Source organism: Odocoileus virginianus, chromosome 21 (assembly GCF_023699985.2).
Source record: "Odocoileus virginianus isolate 20LAN1187 ecotype Illinois chromosome 21, Ovbor_1.2, whole genome shotgun sequence".
Taxonomy (NCBI): domain Eukaryota; kingdom Metazoa; phylum Chordata; class Mammalia; order Artiodactyla; family Cervidae; genus Odocoileus; species Odocoileus virginianus.
In genome coordinates this window covers 19,128,170-19,148,692 of record NC_069694.1, presented here as the reverse complement: position 1 = coordinate 19,148,692, position 20,523 = coordinate 19,128,170, and the positions used below count along the sequence as shown (strand labels likewise).

Here is a 20,523-nt window from a genome sequence, read left to right as displayed (position 1 = left end):
GTCTCTTTCACACTTTGGGCCGGACCCTTAACGAATCTGTTTTCTAATTAGCCAGCAAGGAGCACAGTGGGGGAAAAAAAAAAAAGTGCCTTTTCAGTGTCTCCCTTCTCACTAGAGGTGCACACACTATTTGCTCCTTCGGGGAACACAGGTAATCTTGCCAGAAATAGTGCATAAATCTTCTCGGCATCACTGTCAAGCAGCTGGAAGCAAAGGTATTTTGTTATGCCTACTTTACTTTTTTGAGTTGGGATCAAAAACAGAAAGTGTCATATCCAAGGTCAAGCACTGCCCCTAGGAGAGGGAACTGCAGTGAAGGGGGTTGGGGGAAGGGGAGAGGTAAATATCTCCTAATTCCTCCACTACATCCCCCAAGCAATCCCTGCCTATGCAAATGAAGGGAGCAAGAATCTATTAGAAAACCTGTTTAGAACAGACTTCCTATATTAACTTGATAACCGTTTGTTCAAGATGCTTTTGAACTGTGTGGTGTTGGAGAAGACTGTTGAGAGTTCCTTGGACTGCAAGGAGATTCAACCAGTCCATCCTAAAGGAAGTCAATCCTGACTACTCATTAGAAGGACTGATGCTGAAGCTCCAATACTTTGGCCATCTGATGCAAAGAGCTGACTCATTAGAAAAGACCAGGATGCTGGAAAAGATTGAAGGCAGGAGGGGAAGGGGACGAGAGAGGATGAGATGGCTGGATGGCATCACCAACTCAATGGACTTGAGTTTGAGCAAGCTCCAGGAGGTGGTGAAGGACTGGGGTGCTGCAGTCCATGGAGTCGCAAAGAGTTGGACACAACTGAGCGACTGAACAACAACAACAAACTGTGTGTTCAATTTCTGGGCCTTCTGGACACTGCACATGCGTGTTCAGTCTCGAAGCCATGTAGGTGTATCAGTTGTTTTTGTTTGCTGTTTCAGTTGCTAAATCATGCCTGACTCTCTGTGATGCTATGAAGTGTAGCCCGCCAGGCCACAGGCTATATTTTCCAGGCAAGAATACTAGAGTGAATCTTAAGAATCCACCTGCAATGCAGGAGACCTGGGTTCGATCCCTGGCTTGGGAAGATCCCCTGGAGAAGGGCAGGGCAACCCATTCCAGTATCCGTGCCTGGAGAATCCCCACGGATGAAGGAGCCTGGCTCCTCTGGAGCCTAGTCCATGGGGCTGCAAAGAGTTGAACATGACTGAGCAACTAGCACAGCACACAAGCTTCCTGACCCAGGGACTGAACCCGTATCTTCAGAGTCCCCGACCCTAAGTGGACTCCTTACCACTGAGCCGCCTGGGAAACCCCTGGCCACCATATCATTTCCTAATTATAACCTTGAGTCAATTTTGCTCTTTTTCTCTGATACTTGACTTCTTGGGCTATTTGCCTGGTAAAAACTAGCAATTAGCAAATTTATGTGCTTTAATTTGTTGTGGGAAGGAACTGGAAAGCTTGGACCTGTATCACCACTTCAGCTACTGGTAAACCATAGCACTATGGGTCATTCAAAGTATTTGCTCAAATTCCCTCCTCTCCAAGCCCCAGGACTTGCGATCATTTTAACATGTGGCTCGCCCTATGGAAATGCTCTGTTCAGTGCCTCTGTCTCCTCAACCAGACCTCAGCTTCTTAATTCATTCTGATAACCCCAGCTTTAGAGGAAGCTCATGAATTGGCTGCTGGAACTAAACTAAGGAAAAGGAGAAGCAGGCGAAGGGTGAGGAGAATTTGAGGCTAGGGAGTGAAGTGGGGGGAAAATGCCTGAAGGAAAGAAGGGCAGACAGTTCACACTGGCATCCCAGATGACCTTGAGACTGCGAATGTCTGTTTTTAAGAAGGATCCAGACTCTCAAAAGGAAGCAACACACTAAAGAGTTAACGGAAAGACTGCAAGGAAACTGAATCTGGCTCATAAAGTCAACGGGTGTTCCTCAACCAGTGAAATTGCTGGTCTGGTGTTTTAAAAGACCTATTCCAGGCTCCACCCTGGACTACGAACACAGAACTCTTGGGGGTGCGACCTTGGAGATTTTTTAACAAGCACCCAAGGTATTAAGAGTTTGGAAAGCATTGATGTGGTCTTTCTTGAAAGCATTTCACCCCACTCCATCCCACCCAGGTCCAATTTGCATGGAGTCTTTTTGTTGAAGACCTAGCTTTCTATGGGAAAGCCAGGTTTCTCCATGTAGAGACACCAGGAGACGTCAGCATGTAAACTATGATGTCCTTTCATTCACTCTGCCCAGTGTCATTCCCCGCCCCACCCCCGCACACACTCACAAAAACACAACAGACATGCAAGTGTGCCCTGTGCACACATCTCTGCAGGACCAGTGCCTGGGTAGTCCCTTGAAAGGCCTCCTGTCTAGGACAGCCCTAATAAGAGTCTGAAAATTAGGCAGGGAGCAAACAGAGCTATTTAGGGCAAAAACCCTTTGGACAAAAATTCCTTGTACTGCAGACGTTTGACTTCTGAGTCTAGATAAAACCAAGAGATATCTGCAAGAGAAAAATGAAAAAAAGGTTAATTCTCTTTTCTAAAACTCACTACAGATTTGGTAACAGATGAACTCGCATTTTGCCTTCATTTTTTCCGAAGTGATTCATTCATCTTGGTTCCTGAGCACCTGCTTAAAAACAGGGCTTTCTTCTTTCTGTCCTTAGGGCGTGCCAACCAGGTTTGAAACCTTGAGGTAGGTCTAACACTAGGGGAGGGTTAGAGGAGGAGAGGAAAGTCTGATTTGATCTACATAATGTATTCATTGTTTAAAATCATACATCGCACCGAAAGCGGTGGTGAGTCTTGTGGTGTGAAACGGGGAACTTGGAGCAAGCTCTTGAAGCCAGAGTTTCCAGGCCCAAGGTGAATGTTGACATTACCGAGGCTGGAATCCCTGTTAATACCTAGGTTTTCCTTCCATGAAGACGGCATTAAGTTTGGGGTTTTCTTTCCCTCCAAGTTTTTCAGAGCAACCCGCAATAAAAAGGAAAGTTCTCCCAGCAGAATTTACTTCCAATGACAACGGGCCCAGTGTTTCCCAAGTTTACTCACTGGTCCAACTGCCTATCACTGTCCCCACTTCCCTTCTTCTCGGTGGCTTCTGTCTCTTTTTCTCAGCTCCTTGTCAGTTAATTCACATTTCCTGATTTGGCAAACACCACCACCACCCCACCTCCTTTTTCTTGGGTAAAACTTCCTGAGTTGACATTAAAGAGAACTGTTACCTCACCCAAGAGCTTTAGCAGGAAAATGGCATTTAGGTTTAATTACCTAAAGCCTCACAGTAGTTACCACTTTATAAAATTCAAGTGACTTTTTTCCAAACTCCCTGTTTTCCAAAACTGGCTGGCTGGCGACCTCCGGGAAGGTGGGATGCTGCCCGGCCCCAGCCTAGGCAGGAAGTTGGCAAGGAGGCAAGGGTGAAGGCCCTTCCAGTGCTCACCCTGAAACCCTGGAAGCAGCAAGGATTGCTGACCTCCAAGGCCATTCTGGGATCCAAGAGAAGGAGGGCATACGTGGTAAGACCAGGGAAGAACCACTCCCTGGACTGTTTTTACTCAAAGATGGTGGTTCAGATGGTAAAGAATCTGCCTGCAATGCAGGAGACCCAGGTTCGATCCCTGAGTCAGGAAGATCCCCTGAAGAAGGGACTGGCAACCCACTCCAGTATTCTTTCCTGAAGAATCCCATGGACAGAGGAGCCTGGTAGGCTACAGTCCATGGGGTCGTAAAGTCAGACACGACTGAGCAAAGATGCACACCCAGTGGGGAGGGAGGGGGTACACGTGTATATAGTTGATTCATGCAGTGGTACAGCAGAAACTAACACAGAGCAATTATACTCCAGTTTTTTTAAAAAGGTGCACACCCTCCTTTGGAAAATCCTAGAAGACCTGGGCCAGGGAGCTAGTCACACTGCTGTCTTGCCAGCTTTCAGTGAGCAGTGGGGAAATGGCTGTTGTAGTCATCTGAGGTGACCACAGCTTTCCCCAGGGCCCCTTGCAGCTACTCTCCCAGAGTTCAGGGCTCCAAATCTTCTTCCTTCTTCTTTTTTTTTTTTTCTTATTTATTTATTATTTATTTTTGGCCACGAGGCATGTGGGATCTCAGTTCCCTAGCCAGGGATAGAATCCCCAACCCCTGCATTGGAGGGAAGATTCTTAATGATTGGGCCACCAGGGACGTCCCCTCTTCCCTCTTCTTGAAGGCTGCAGAACCATCAAGACACCTTTCTGGGAATCTGTTCAGGCCCATGTCTGCTTCTCCTGGTGGTGTCTGTGTCATCTCTAGTTTGGGGCAAAAGAGTTTAATTCTGACCCACTCCCCTGAGGCTGGTTCAGCTGTGGCTTTTCCCAGCTACAGATGTAGTCCCCACCCTGACGGGGACCATGCTACCCTTTTCTCTGCTTTATCTTCCTCAGTCGTGCTTGTCACCACCTAACATGCTTTGTCCAGGCATTCCACTTTAGTTTTCACCTATCTTCTGCCACCTGCTTCACTCTCCCCACACATTCCCACCCTTAGCCTCTGGGACAGAAACCCCAGAGGGCACTAATTTGGGCTACTTTGTTCATCACTCCACCTCTGGCACCTAGAACAGTGCCTGGTATATCATAGGAGGTGCTCAGTAAGTATTTACTGAAGAGTGAATGGATTTGGGGAATTTCTGGAACCAGAAAGAAGATATGGGAAGGTATAATTTTGGACCAGGGAGAATCTAAAATACCCAGGCAAGAGGGCAAGGATGAGAAGGCATGGAGAAAGACAGCATTTAAGTGATGGAGAGTTGCCTACTTTGTCCCCAGATGCTTATAGTAACTACTACTGATTAGATGTCACTGTTGATAAGACATAAATGATTAAGTAAGTGTAGGCACAGAAAGTTTCCATGCCAACTTTATAGGGTGCTCTTTTCCCTGCACTGCTGTTCGTTCCCTGACACCTGTTCTAGACAAAGGCTGGTAATTAGACAAAGACTGGCAATCCTAAACAGATTCAGTTAAAGCGCACCATGACTGGATTCAAATCCCACCTCGGTAGCTTTAGGAAAGGCTCTGAATCTCAGTATCTACCTGTTTTCCAATAAAGAAAATGAAAAGGTGGGACCTGGCATTTTATAATTCTGCTTACACCTCCCGACAGCCCACTGGGGTAGGAAGAAGAAATTAAAAGCCAGAGAGATTTCATGACTCGCTGTGTGGTTAGGTAACATGTCAAATCGGTGGCCCAGAGAGAAACCACTGGGGCAGGAGGTGTCTTGACAAGTCTCAATTGTCACCTCTTCCCCAAACCATATCATTTTCATGGCCCGAGAGAGAGATTAAAAGTGACATGCTAATTTTGAAGCTGCAGTGAATTTAAAGTGCCTTCTTTCCTTAAGTGACTAAAGCCAAGCTTTGGAAATTAGAGCACACTAGATGAGCTCTGGGGCTTCCCAGGGGGCTCAGTGGCATAAAAAATTTGTCTGCCAAGTGGGAGAAGTGGGTTCAGTTCCTGGGTTGGGAGATCCCCTGGAGAAGAAAACGGCAACCCACACCACTATTCTTGCCTGGGAAATCCCATGGACAGAGAAGCCTGGCAGGCTACAATCCATGGGGTCATTAAGAGTCAGACTCGATTTAGCAACTAAAAAACAAGAGAGATGCGCTCTGGGGGCTGAGGGATCTTGCATGGTCAAGGCACGCTGGATGTGAGGGTGGCTACTGGTGAATTCACAGAAGTCTATTAACATGCAATCTATGAAAAATCTAAAGTGGCCTCGGGCTCTAGGCTTGTACTTGCTTTGCTGTTAACCCACTGGAATGCTGTCTCTGTCAATTACTTTTCCATTTTCCTGGGTTTGCTGGTTAAATGCTGTATATGAAACCCTTTGAATCATTTAAATGGGAGAGAAAAGTACAAATAAGTCCTTGCTTCACCAAGACATCATACCTACAATAATGGTTTTGATTGTGTGATGTTTAATTGAGCACACACTGTCTTAAGAAAAAGCTTTAAACAGGCAAACTTCAAGTGTTAGGTTTACTGTCCCTTTATCTTTGGAGAAGGCTGTTTAGCAAAGACATCTTTCTGTGTCCCTTGCAGCAAGGGCAGAGTCAAATATCTTCCTTCTTCAACCTGTAGAATGAGTTTTGAAATTATTCTGTTTCTTTTGGCTAGATGGTATTCTGTATCTTGGCTGAAACAGAATCATTGGGCCACATGATTCTCTCTTAGTAAAAAAAGAAAAACTTGTGAAAATTGGGCTCTGATCCCCCCTCTGTAACATTAGCACTCATGAACAATCCAATGTTGACGGAATTCCTTAGTTAATGATTTAGGAATCTCCACTCCACCCCCTGCACCACCTAACAGGAGCCTCTCTCCTCTCTTGGGTTTGGAACTAGTCCACAAACCTGAGAGCGTGGGTTCTCCAATGAGTGGTCCTTGTGGGTTACCCTTGAGGGCTGTGTGAGTGCCAGCCTGGCCAAGCTGTAGGTGCCCAAGAAAGCAGGGGCAGCGCTACAGAAAAGCTGACCTGTGAGGGACATGATGTGATGGGCACAACAGCCCTACAGAAGCAGAGGGTGGTGGTTCATCTCCTGCAGGATTTAAAACTATCCAGAATGGCAGTGATAGAGGAAAACATGGCAAACGTCAGCTGAAGGGAGAGACTTAGCTTGTTTGTGTGGGCTCACATTTTTCCCTGAGAGAAATGTTCTCCTGACCCTCTCTAGTCCCAAAAGCCCAGAGGAAGGATTTTGCTGGCAGGATTAGGGTTTTTAAATGTATTACTTTTCCCCATAGGCTTCTGTCATGCTATTAAAAATTGGGCTCAGCATCCATGTCATCTTTACAAGTTATGTGTACGTGATATCTTTATGTTCTTTTTCCTACTTGCTGCTTATTTCCTATATATGTGCTTATTTCATATATATATACATATACATATATATATCTTGTTTTCCAAGCTAGCTTCTTTGCTGAATGTTTCTTGAACACCTACTATGTTCTAAGCAGTGCATATAGTATTGTGATGGAGAATGCCAAGGTTTTGACATTCTAATTAGGACCTATTCAATGATTTTTCCCCTTTATCCTCTCTTTGCTTCCCTTGGTTTTCTAGTTACTTTATTATGTGTGCTTCACATTCACCTTCAATTTTCATCTAAAAATAAGGTGCTAAAATATAATTTTCCTAATGATAAAACCCTGACAAATACAAAATGAATAGGTGCTAAAGACTTTAACTTGTTAAATTATAAGGGAAAACCAGAAAATATGTTAAAACCAGTTCAAAGACAATCTGCAGAACAAATATATATGTAGGCAATCTAGAATGCCAAGAGGAATTTACAAATAGATACAAAATTTGCTGGCACACAGTAGGTGCTTAATAAATATTAACTATTTGGGATGAACATCTGTCCTACCTGATAGTTCTTAATAAATATCACTAAATTAAACCCGACTGAACAGAAAGATGGGAGGGATGGGGGGATGGTGGTCTGAGCCTAGCAGTAAACAGAGGGACCACTTAGAGAAGACACGTCCTGCACAACAGGCTATTCTGCAAAAAATATTTGAAATGTTTATCTCAATTCCTGGAGTCGCTTAGACTTGCTTTTAATTCAGGATGATTCTAAGACCAGACTAGACAAGTGGTGATGAATTTCAGCAAAAACCTCCCAAGAAGATCGCAGGTGTTTGCATGCCACACTTGAACTCATTTTCAGGTAGAGAGAGGTGAAAAGGTTCTGGGGAGTGGAGCTGAGAGTGTCTTTTAAGGACTAGAATCATAAAGAGCTGTTTTGCTCCTAGGGATGGAAGGTAGAAGGGAAAAATCAGCACCACTGGGTGGCAAGGAGAGCGCCATTCCTGCCCTGGCTTAACCATCAACAGTGGCAACTGTTCAGACCAGCTCATCCTCTGTGTCTCAGATAACTGGGTGGACCTTTTTAAACTGCTCTGTGAAAGTGCTTTTGCAGTTTCAAACTGCAAACTGCAAAGACTGGATTCAAATTTCATTTTTCACCATTTAAAAATTGATTATTAAAAGCAAATGGTTTGATTAATGCCAGACAAGGCATTTTCCAGAGGCCCAGTTTACTGCTTCACCTTCACTCTAGTTAGGCGACTGTGGTCAGAGTGGCCCCAACATTGGAGGAGTCTCCCTGCGGAGTCCTGCTCGGCACTAGCTGTCATACAAGGAAGGGGTGGGGAGGGAGAGGGAATGTAAAATGCATGTGAGGAGTTCCTGTTCTCAGTATTTTCAATGCTCTACAAAGAGCTCTTTCCCATTAATGATGTGAATTAAATGAACTGACGGGTGCATCTTTCTAATGTGAGTCTTCCTAAAGGAGGGCAGTGGAATAAATTAATTTAGAAAGTGAACTGGAAAATCTTAAAAAAAATAAAAAAGAAAGAAAGCACATGGTTTTAAATAATGAAAAAGTTCTAGATAATGGTAATGGTTGTACAACTTAAGCCCCTGACTTGTACACTTAAAAATTAAAATGGCAAACTTTATGTTATATATATTTCATTACAAGTAAAGAAATTTTAAAGCAAATGCACACTCAGATTAAAGTTACATACTAAATTTTCATAAATTATAGACTTCCCATATGTTATCTGTTGAACAAAGTTTTTTCTCCTGTCCTTATTTGGAGAATATCCTGAGATCAAAAGGTAACTATTTATAAAAACTGTTGCCATTTGCAACTACATTTATATCCAAATCAGAATTTTATTTTTAATATTTACTAACTAAACCTAAATGCAGAAACACATTGGGTGATGAGACTGTAACAGTTTTCCTTTAGGTCCTATTTCTGTGTTAAACAAAACCAGCTTCTTGGAAATGGTATTGTAAGGAGGAGTTTTAATTTTAACATGTAAAAACAGTTTATGTTAAAAAGGTCATTTTAGTCTGTTATATTTTAGAATACTGTTGAGAGTCCCATTGCTTAAAAAAAGTTTTTTGGAGCCATTCTACTACATCATCTTTAAAATTCTGATTTATTGTTACAATTATAAAATATTTAGTGTTTGAAAAACATTTATATTCTGTGAGTTGCTTTTAGCAGCCAATGAAAAAATAATATAAGTAAGGTGTATATTTATCTTCGGAATAGGCAAATACAAAAGATGGAAATATTCAGTAAGTCTATTCCCATCTTCAACCAGCTACATGTAAATGTGTGTGCGCTTAGTCATATCCGACTCTTTTTGAACCCATGAAGCCCTCCAGGCCTCTGTCCACGGGATTCTCCATGGTAAGAACTCTGGAATGAGTAGCCACTCCCTTCTCCAGGGAATCTTCCCCACCGAGGCATTCAACCAGGTCTCCAGCATTGCCAGTCGATTCTTTACCAGCTAAGTCATCGCGGAAGCCCTACGTATGTAAACAATAGACACTAGACTTCTGGCTCAGATGGTAAACAATCTACCTGCAATGTGGGAGACTTGGGTTCAATCCCTGGGTTGGGGAGATCCCCTGGAGGAGGGCATGGCAACCCACTCCAGTATTCTTGCCTGGAGAATCCCCAGGAACAGAGGGGCCTGGTCAGTGGGGTCGCAAAGAGTCAGACACGACGGAGCAACTAAGCACAGCTCACAGACTTCTAATTTCTAAATGTCTGAACAAAAGAGTTGTGCTAATTTAACTTTTTTGGTCTTGGTCTTAGAAAGTTATTTCTTAAAATCCTTTTGTTCTAACTTAATCTTCCTTTTCTGAGTTACTGAGCTCTTTGAAAGAAAGTGCTTCATCCTTTCCAAATTATTTAGATCAGAGAGGACCATCCCCACCCCCAATTTTCATGCAAACGTGATGTGTATGTGTTTATCTAGGGAGAAGGTCATAGTTTTATCAAATTCTCAAGGGATTTATGAGAAGTAAATAATTCCCTTCATTCTTAATCCTCCTTTTCTTTTTGCTAATGTAAATCTTGCCTATGAATCATCTAAAGAGGAATTCTGCTATGGACAGCAGGATCAGGATGCCAAGAGAAAGAAATCCTTGAAAAAAAACATGTTCATGTCCCACGCGTTCCTTTCTTTTGGGATAAATTGCCAATATCATGCTAAAATCCCCACGGTACTATAAGATAGAACTTGAATTTTAATTTCCAGTTTTGAATTAAATATGAAAACATAAACCAAAATCATCTGAGAAAAGTAAATAAATATATAAACTGGTGCAAGAGAGAGAAAGGGAGATTTGAATAATACAGTTCATATTCAAATAAGCATCTAAAATTTAAATGATAACATATCAAATTTGTTTGATCTATTTCTTAATAGTTTGATATTATAATAGAAAGAAGTATTTAGCTGAGACCAGAAAATATTGCCCCTTTGTTTTTCAAGTGTAGACTCTGAGTTTTAAAATAAAGATATCTTATGGGATTTTCTAAAGCAAGAGGGGTCAGAAGCTATTGATTTCCTCTTCTTTCCTGCTGAATGCACATAAACAAACTTTTAAATGCAGTGATTTTTTTTGTGGTTTGCTAAGACTTCCAGAAGATTCTAGTTAGAAGTAAATGATATTGTGCAGGTCACCTAATCCTTAAGTCTTCACTGTCTCATAATACCCAGATTAATCAATATATCCAAATTACAAGATTAAATATGGTAATGATTATTACCATGGCATAGCAATGATTATTACTGTATGGTAATGATTATTACCAAAGCAACTCTCAAACTGGAAAGTTCTTTTTAATAATACTTACTTTACTGGGATATGTTATGCTACTTACAAAATCCCAAAATGAGAAACAAGTGTTGAAGAGAAAAAGGGTTACAACACACAGGATAACTGATTTCATACTTATTCATCAGGACAAACTATAATGTATTTCCTTAACAGTCATGTTGTCTGGTTTGTGAAGGCTGTCTTCTGCTTACTAACCCCTTACTGTAATTAAGATTCTTCAGCCACCAACTTCATACTGAGTGGAAATAAATTTTGGTCTTGCAATTGAGTAACAACTATTTTGTTAGAAACTGGCATTACCAAGTTGAGAGTACCACAAAGCATTATATCTGGTTCATATCAACTCATTTTTTTCTGTTTTATTTGGGATGGGAAACCCAACAGAGTGTCCTTCATCCTTCGAACAAGTTAAGCTTAAATATTTCTTCAAATACGTATCTCAGTGCCTAGACTCTAGCAATGCATTTCTGCATAGTATCCCTACCCCCAGATAACTGCTGTTTTGTTTTGTTTTTTGGCCTTGCCACAAGACTCACTGGATCTTAGTTCCCTGACCAGGGATAGAACCCATGCCCCCTGCAGTAGGAGCATGGAGTCCTGACTACCGGGCTGCCGGGGAATTTCCCCTAGACAACTGTTCTAAACCTGCACACCTCCACCACTGCTATGGTGGTGCTTTATTTCCTGATGAAGTGAAGAAGTGAAGTCCCTCAGTCGTGTCCGACTCTCTGTGACCCCATGGACTGCAACCTGCCAGGCTCCTCCGTCCTTGGGATTTTTCCAGGCAAGAATACTGGAATGGGTTGCCATTTCCTTCTCCAAGAGATCTTCCCAACCCAGGGATTGAACCTATGTGACTCAAGGAAGCCCCATCTATATCAGTAGCTGTAGTAAAATCCCCAATGTCATTTCAGAGAGTCTGCTTCAAGATCTCTCTGCCTTGAAATTTTAGCAAATAAATATTACAGTCTTGTTCTTTCCACAGTTTGCAAGGAGAGAATGTGAGAGACAGGAGACAAATATGATTTGGTGCCAAAGAAAAGCACTGTTACCTATAGTACATATATTAAATACTATATGTAGTAGTGGCTCCAAGAGTCCTGACTGCCATCAACTCAATCCCACACTAAACCCCATTGTATAAATAGCATTTTACCTAATGCAAATCCCAGAAAAATCCCAAGCACCATCTTCCAACTAAATTTCTGCTTCCTTAATCCTCTCATACATAGAGATTCTAGAACCATCTCTGTCTGAATATAAAATACTATGTGTATACCCAGAGCCTAGCATAGCCCCTGATGTTCAAGAGTGGTTTGTTGAATCCACGAATACAGTTACCCACTGACAATTCATTTTAGAATTTATTCTATGTAAGCTGGTGTAGCCACTATGGAAAACAATATGGAGGTTCCTCAAAAAACTAAAAATAGATTTGCTAAGCGATCCAGCAATCCCATTCCTGGGCATATATCTGGACAAAGCTACAATTCAAAAAGATACATGCACTCTTATTTTCACAGTTGCACTATTCACAATAGCCAAAACATGGAAACTTCCAAAATGCCCACTGACAGATGAATGAAGATGTGGTACACATATACAACGGCATACTATTCAGTTATAAAAAAGAATGAAATAATGCCATTTGCAGCAATGTGGATGGACCTAGAGATTATTTTACTAAGTGAAAGTTAGTCAGAAAGAGAAAGATAAATACCATATGATATCACTTAAATGTGGAATTTAAAATAGTACACAACTGGACCTATCTACAAAAGAGAAACAGACTCAGCAGAACAGACTTGTGGTTGGCAAGGAGAATCACAGGAGGGTAGGGGAAGGATAAATTAGGAGTCTGGCATTAGCAGAAGCAAACTATTATACATAGAATGGAAAAACAAGGTCCTACTGTATAGCACAGGAAACTACATTCAATATTCTGTGATAAACTATAATGAAAAATAATGTAAAATAGAATGTATACACATACATAACTGATTTACTTTGCTATAGAGCAGAAACTAACACAACATTATAAATCAACTATACTTCAATTTTTTTTTAAAAAGTTTATTCTAAAAAATGTTTTTAAATAGTTTTTTCATCTTAGCATTTAAATTTCACAGGCTGACTTTAGACATCACTGTGGGAATGTGATTATAGAGCATATGCTGTGGGCTCTTGGCTAAACATTATTTTTCTGTCTCACATGTGATCTCTCTGTCCCCCAATATCCCATAATTCATTGTTCTGGCTGTGCTTAGAATGCACTGTTCCTACCAAATTGTGAGGACCATAAGTGCTGGAATTTGGACTTAGTTAATTTTCTTTGATTCTGTACAGTATCTTACAAACAGCAAGTGTTCACACTGACATTTATTCAGTTTGCAATTTCCTTCTCTAGGGAGCACTCTTTCTTTTGCAAAATGATGTGCACTAAAAACTACTAGTTGGTGTGTTTTTCACTTTTCTTTTTGGCTACACAGTGTGGCATGTGGAACTTCCCTGACTAGGGATGATGAACCTGCTCCCTCTGGAGTGGAACCGCAGTCTTAACCACTGTCCCATCAGAGAAGTCCTGGTTGGCATGTTTTCAGGTGAAAAAAGCAAAGGAAAGATGGCATGGTATAGTAAGGAGAAAATGAGTATCAATTTTGAACCATTCCATTCTTCTTAGATCACTGCTCAAAAATAAAGAAGCTTTTTAGATTACTAAGAAAAGAAAGGAAAAGATGCTATAAAACAGAAGACTAGAGAATGGTCTAGTCCTAATTTTGCCATTCATTTAAGTATCCTTGAATATCTCATTTTACCTCTCTGCTTCACAGTTTTCTCTCTGCAAAATGAAAAATCTGCACCACATGGCTCTGAGGTGATTTCCAATACAATGATTCTAAAATACTGGGCCGCTAGAATTGCCTTGAAGAACACCGGGGGAGAGCAAGGTCTGCTACTGGTCCTCAGCAGTGTTTTCCAGGAGGATGGCTAGGTGACTGTGGACATTTTATTGGTTATCTATTGCTATATAACAAATTACCCACAAACTTAGGAACTTGGGCTTCCCTGGTGGAACTTGGGCTCAGCCGGTAAAGAATCTGCCTGCAATGCAGGAGACCTCGGTTCGATTCCTGGGTTGGGAAGACCCCTGGAGAAGGGAACAGCTACCCACTCCAGTATTCTGGCCTGGAGAATTCCATGGACTAGCCCATGGGGTCGCAGAGTCAGACTGAGTGACCTTCACTTTCACTTAGGGACTTGAAGCAAGAATACGTATGTATTCTCTTACTGAGTTTCTGAGGGCCAGGAACCCAAGAGTAGCTTAGCTATGTGGTCCTGAATTAGAATCTTTCAGGAGTTTGTAGTGAAATTGTTTGAGGGTAGTCTTCTGAAAGCTTAACTGGGGCCGAAGGCTCTGTTTCCAAGAGGGCACACTCACATGACTCTTGACAAGAGACTTAATTTGCTCATCACATGGACCTCTCTGATGGGGTGCTTGAGTGTCCTCGGGACTTGGCAGTTGGCTTCACTCATAAATGAGCAATCGCAATCTAAGCATGAGAGCAAGGAGAAAGCCACAATGCTTTTAAAGACTTGGTCTCACAAATCATACTGTCATGTCTGCCACATTCTATCAGCTAGAAACAAGTTGCTAAATACAGCACATGATCTTAGGGGAGAGAAATGAGACTTGTTCTCTTAAAAGGAGGAGTATCAACAAATTTGTGAATTTATTTATGAATTTGTGAATTTATTTTAAAACTCCCACAGAGATCATGTGCTGGTTAAAGTAGAGTGGGTCACACAAGACACAGGAGGGAAGTTTCAACAATGAACATTTCTAGAGTGACTCACTGTTTAGAAAGCCATCTCCCCGTTTTCTCATTTGGTTATCACAACAACCTAGCGGACTAACAATATAAATATCCCATTTAGAAATGAGGAAATGAAGGCTAGGTGACTTTTATACCGTTATTTAGCAAGTGAGCTGTATAGGTGGGAATTAAAATCAAGTTTTGGGACTTTTCTGGTGGGCCAGTGGTTATGATGCCACACTCCCAATGCAGGGGGCATGGGTTCGATTCCTGGTCAGAGAACTAAGATCCCACATGCTGCATGACCTGAAAAAAAAATAACAAAACAAGCAAACAACAAAAACCCACCAGGTTTTATGACACAAAATGCAACCATCTTTTCACTCCCCTTTCAAAGAGAAAATTGACAAAAAGCCTTTTGCAAAGACAAGTCACTGGCAAGTTTGACTCTTCCTTACTGCCTACTATTTTTTTTACCCATTTTATTAATTTTGATATCTATTGTCAACTTAAATACTTTTAAAATTACTCGAGGCAGTTTATAAATATTTAGAAACAAAGCAAGAGGAGTAAATACCTCTAGGTACCAGAGTTGATCACATTACACTTGGCAATAAGTTTGGTTCACATTTTTCTGGCAGCAAAGGTGAAAACCGAAACATAATAGGCGACAGGGGTTTCACTTTGATAGGAGCAAGGGATACAAGTTGTCCCTGCCTGAAACTAAATTCAAGGAATTTATCACACGGATCTGCGCAGAGAAAAGGCCACTTGACACTGTGGTCAATATCTCAGTATCTTCAACTGTGCTTGTACAGAAGATACTCATTTCAACCCTGTATATAGATACAGTGGACCTACCTCAGTTTTAACTTAGTGAATATATTTGAGCAAGAGGCTAAGGAAAGTGCGGCCCAGGCACATTGCCCTCTATTTCCTTTATGAAATTAAGAACAGAATCTGGAGAATATACGTAAACAGATGGTTAATCTGTCTGCTCAACTGTGTAAAGTGCCAGGAATTATACGTGAGAGTGCTTGAATGACCTGTTAAATCTTACTTCTTTGCCTTGACATCCTCTGCCAGGCACCTATAATACAAATGTTCTATACTGTCAACTATATTAGGGGCTTTAGCTATAAGGGAGTAAAGAACGCTAACATAAAGTTAAAGAAATAGGTAAAATAAGGAAGTTGGACTACATGAACTCTTTGGGGGCCAAAATGCAAAATGGCAATAAATTTGGTACACATTTTTCTGTGACTTTAACGGTGAGATACCAATATGCATTCCTGTCCCCACAGAGGAGCCAGCCCACTTTGGCCTGGGTGTGAGAAGCAATGCTGCCAAAAGCCTAGGCCAATTTTTTCCTGCAAAAGGAATTTCAAGTATATCCAAGCTCCTGTGTGAGTGACTGACTGAAACCAAAGCTTTATACTGCATGACACAGGATTCTGGAATAGATAACTTTAGCCTGAAAAAAAAGTTCAGGCAGGTGCAAGCAGCTGTCCAGTCCTACCATAAAAGAACTCAAGTTTAGCTTCAGTAATAATGTGCTTTCTGCCAGGATTTCACCAATGAGCTGAAAACTACACCCTAATATTCACTCTAAAGTAAACAACTTAGTATAATTTTATTTAGATATTATAATACTTATAAATGTTTCTATTTACTAGTGGGAATCCTCCTTCCAGAATAGAATTGTGAACGAAATACATAAAAATTAATAGACTTTATCTAAACCAGTTGGTCTTCCTTCCAGGAAGTAGATAGATAAAAAAGTAAATAACCTTTCATTTCAAAATAAAAAGCATTCTCTCTGAACACTGTTTACATGCCCTGAGCAAATCAATATTTACTTATAAGATTTTGCTCTCTTTTTATTACCTATATTTCCATAATATTTTGCTGAGAAGTGTTGCAAAGAGAAAAAATTAATGTACATGGAAGGAGTAGGGAGAAATGAGTGTTACTCTTTTTGTGATGATTCAGAGTCCAGAAAAGGAGGCAATCAGAACAGAGAAGCTACCTATCAGAATGTCTAGTAAATTTAGATGCTTTTCTGCTCCACTGGTTAACATCTGCATTACTGTTAACAATGCAGACTGCATTGCTTTTCCAACTCAATTGGACATTGTTCAGCATAATCCCTTTTTTTTTACATCAAATAGAATTGTAAGTATTAATTTTCATGGCACATAGAAAACTTCAAAAGTTGGAAAACTACTGGAAGATACTATTACAAAGTTGTCATTTAGAGTCAAAGAATAGGCTTCACAACTGTACAAACTTCAGAGCAAGGGGGAAAATTAAGAAAGTCAATTGGGGTGGAGGAAATCTGTTAGGGGATTGTATGATCTGATTTAATATTTACTAGGAAGAAAAGTTAGTGAAGTTCTTCTACAGAGAGAAAAGGGGTGGAAAGCAAGGCCGTTTTCCTGCACTGGGGAAGGAAAGACATTTGAATACGGCTGGACCGTACGACTTAGGGAAGGGAGTGAGAGCTGGGTGGAAGGCTGGAGAGGTGGGGAGAAGCCACAGGCTCTAGCGCTTCACAGGCCAGTTAGAGGTCCTCCGCTGCTTAGCCCAGACTGCTCCTCAGGCTAAAGTCAGCTCTCAGCTCTCAGCTTCATCGCTTCTTCCTTGACTGCAGGCCCTCAGGTCTCTGCTAGCTTTCCTCGCTTTGACCACCCACCCTTTCTCTTGCCTCTAGAAGGTGGCACCCTCAGCTCCCAGGTTTTTGTTCTCTGTAAGACAGTACACTGCTTTGTTGTTCAAGGATTTTCAGTGTGAATTGTGATGATCAAATGCTTGAGAATTAACCAAAATAACAGAATTGTATATAGAAGGTTTTTTTTAATTTAAAAGTAACATGGGGAAAAAAATCTAAAAAAATAAATAAATAAAAGTAACATGGTCTATGCTTAACATTTTTGGGATTTTGGTTTTTGGTTTTTGGCTGCACCACAAGGCTTTGTGGGGCTCTCAGTTCCCCAGCCAGGGATCAAACCCAGGCCCCCAGCAGTAGAGGTGCAGAGTCCTAACCACTGGGACTTAGGCCTGGGAATGCCCCGTGATTTACATTTTTAAGAGCTCACTCTCAATATTCAACAGAGAGGTAGAGTAAAGCAGGGAGCAGGTGGGAAGGTAATGCAGGTACCCAGACAGACGTGATGGTGCCCTGGACTGGGATGTAATGGAGAGGTAGTAAAAATTATTAGATTTGGGACATGTTTGAGGACAGAACCAAAAGGACTTGCCAGTGGATTGGATCAGGTTGATGATGAAAACAGAAGACTCAAGGATGAAATACTGAGTACCGAGTTGAGTGCTGCCCTGTTCACCAGGCTTTGCCCTTGCTAGCAGTGATCCTCTTGCAGGAAGGAAGCCAATTCTGACTCCATGTTGGAAACTTTCTTTGACTTGCTTTTCATTGCTTTTATTATTATAATTATACTCAATGGCTTGCTTGGAGGATCCTGCTCCTCTGCTGGACTGTAAACCAAAGTGCCTTTGTTCAGCTCCTGGAGAGGAGAGTTTGTCACTGTCCACACCCCTTCCAAAGGCTGGTTATTCCTTTGGAGATGTTTTGCAAGACTGAAGACCCTTTCACTTTATTTCGCCACTGTGTTTCCCTCTCTATTCTGCCTTTTGACTTTAGTTCCTCATTGCTTCTTTCTCTCTGGTCTATAAAAGAATCTGGCATCCAGACCCCAATAAGATGGTTATTTTGAGATGCTAGCCTGCCATCTTCTCAGTCTGCCGGCTCCCTGATTAAGTCTCTTTCTTGCCTTAACACCTCATTTCTTGGATTCATTGGCCTGTCATGCAGCGAGCAGAGCAAGTTGGAACTTGGTAACAATCCCTTCTAGACATTTCCTTTGGGCTTGGGGATGAAGTGCTGTAAATAATTGAAAATATTTAAATAGAAAAATGACACAGTCATCTTTCTCCCTTTCCATTAGGCTTACATTTCCTCCAGCAGAATAACTTTGTTGGGTGAGATGACAAGTATGGCTGCTATCCAGGAAGAAAGGGTGTGAGTGTGTGTAGCTGTGCGTGTGCGTGCACTTGCGTGCACGTGTGTGGGGAAGAGGAATGCTTCTTCTCCTGTTCATAGTACAAATCACTTTACTTGGCTAGCTGTCTTTTTAGAAAGCAGAGAGTTGGCTCTGATGTGCTGAAGTGCAGGACTAGAACACTGATGAGACGGGAGTGAGAGGAAAATGCTGATTGCAGTAGGACAGGTAAAAGACATAAAATGATTCCCACTGGACCCTACAATACCCAACTACATTCGATCCTCAGAATCAGTCCTGTGAAAAACACAAGTTTGTTGGAGGTCCCTTCCTTCTTTGCTGGCCTTGCTGCACCAAAGAATCAATTAGAGGGTTGATTTGGGGCTCAAAGAAATGGCCATGGTTTTGATCTTCACCACTTTGGCCCATGCTTGTCCAAAAATTTATTAATTCACGGATCTCTGAAGGCAGAGAAGCCTCCTAAGGGATGCTCTGCCTCCACAATCTGAGCCCTTCTGCTGAGTTCACATTCAGATCGTGAAGCTGTAGATTACCCCAGGGGTAAAATTAAAGAAATTGTATAATTGTATGTGCTGTGCCTACTCTCTCAGTCATGTCCAACTCATTGGGACCCCATGAACTGTGGTCTGCTAGGCTCCTCTGGCCATGGGGATTCTCCAAGCAAGCATACTGGAGTGGGTTGCCATGCCCTCCTCCAGGGGGTCTTCCTGACACAGGGATTGAACCCAGGTCTCCTGCGCTGCAGGCGGATTCTTTACCGTCTGAGCCACAGTAAACCACTTCACTGTTGTGATGCTTATTTGATATCAGGAATTGTGAAAACAGGTTCTTCACATTTACAACTGCTGTGATAGCTCCTGAATTAATATACCCATGAGTCCATCAGGGTGCAGGGGAGTGAATGTTCTTTCTGCCTCCACTGAAGAGCCTGAATCTGTCTTAAGTGGAGCTTAGAGGAACTAATTTGACTCCTTGAAATGGCAGTTTTCTGTCATCACCAGTAGAAGCATCACTTCCTAATGTCATTGCTTCAGCAGAACAGAAAAGTTGCAAATGTTGCACAGTGATCTCCGCTATAATTACAGGAACACAAGACGATTAGTCACATTCCTACCTACCCCACTTCTAACGATGATCTTTTTTTTTTTTTTTTTTTTTATTAAAAGCACTAGGTAGCTGGGAGTAGAACTGGATCTAAAATTTTGCTGTTGAATGCAGCTTCTAAGTATAAAGTTGTGGATGCTGTCCCTGTGTTAGAGCAATATTCATTAGACTCAGTATCAGCCTAGTGGCTTAGGGGAAAAGGGCAATACTTAGGGCATTTACTTACTCATTTGTTTTTCACTCTAGTGCATAAATATTTTAAGGAAGTTGTCAAATATGAACTGTTAATATCTTATTCTTTACCTTGATGAATGACAAAAGCTTTTACTTTAGCCAGTGACATTAATGTTTATATTCTATTTTCTCTTAAGTGGAACATTTTCCTTTGTACCTAATATAAGCTTTATACTTACAGTTGGCTACCCACCACACCCACATCCTTGTGGCTCAGTTGGTAAAGAATCCACCTGCAATGTGGGAGACCTGGGTTCAATCCCTGGGTTGGGAAGATCCCCTGGAGAAGGGAAAGGCTACCCACTCCAGTATTCTGGCCTGGAGAATTCCATGGACGAGTCCATGAGGTCGCAAAGAGTTGGACACGACTGAGCAGCTTTCACTTTCACTGTCACCCACCACACCCTCTCTGAAGTCAAGGTCAGCAATTAAATAAAGAGCTTAATACAGAGGCCATAATTCATTCTAGCATTCCGTTGACAAGCAACATCCATTTAAAATAGCAATAGAGTTTTCAAGATCCTGCTGTTATTCAGGTAGGGACTCAAAGCGATCACATCATTGGATCACTTTCTTGGCATACATTGAAGCCTAAACGTAAGATGTGTTCTGTGGGCAACTGTCTGCTT

General features: G+C 41.6%; 1 protein-coding gene and 1 long non-coding RNA gene across 4 annotated transcripts in view; one reads left to right on the top strand and one right to left on the bottom strand.

Moving 5' to 3' along the window:
- RBPJ (recombination signal binding protein for immunoglobulin kappa J region) overlaps window positions 1–20,523 on the top strand; it is a 227,418-nt gene that overhangs the window by 81,278 nt on the left and 125,617 nt on the right. The window lies entirely within an intron of this gene.
- The window catches only part of LOC139030210 (uncharacterized), a 60,251-nt gene that overhangs the window by 20,041 nt on the left and 19,687 nt on the right, over window positions 1–20,523 (bottom strand). The gene's annotated exons all lie outside the window — the stretch shown is intronic.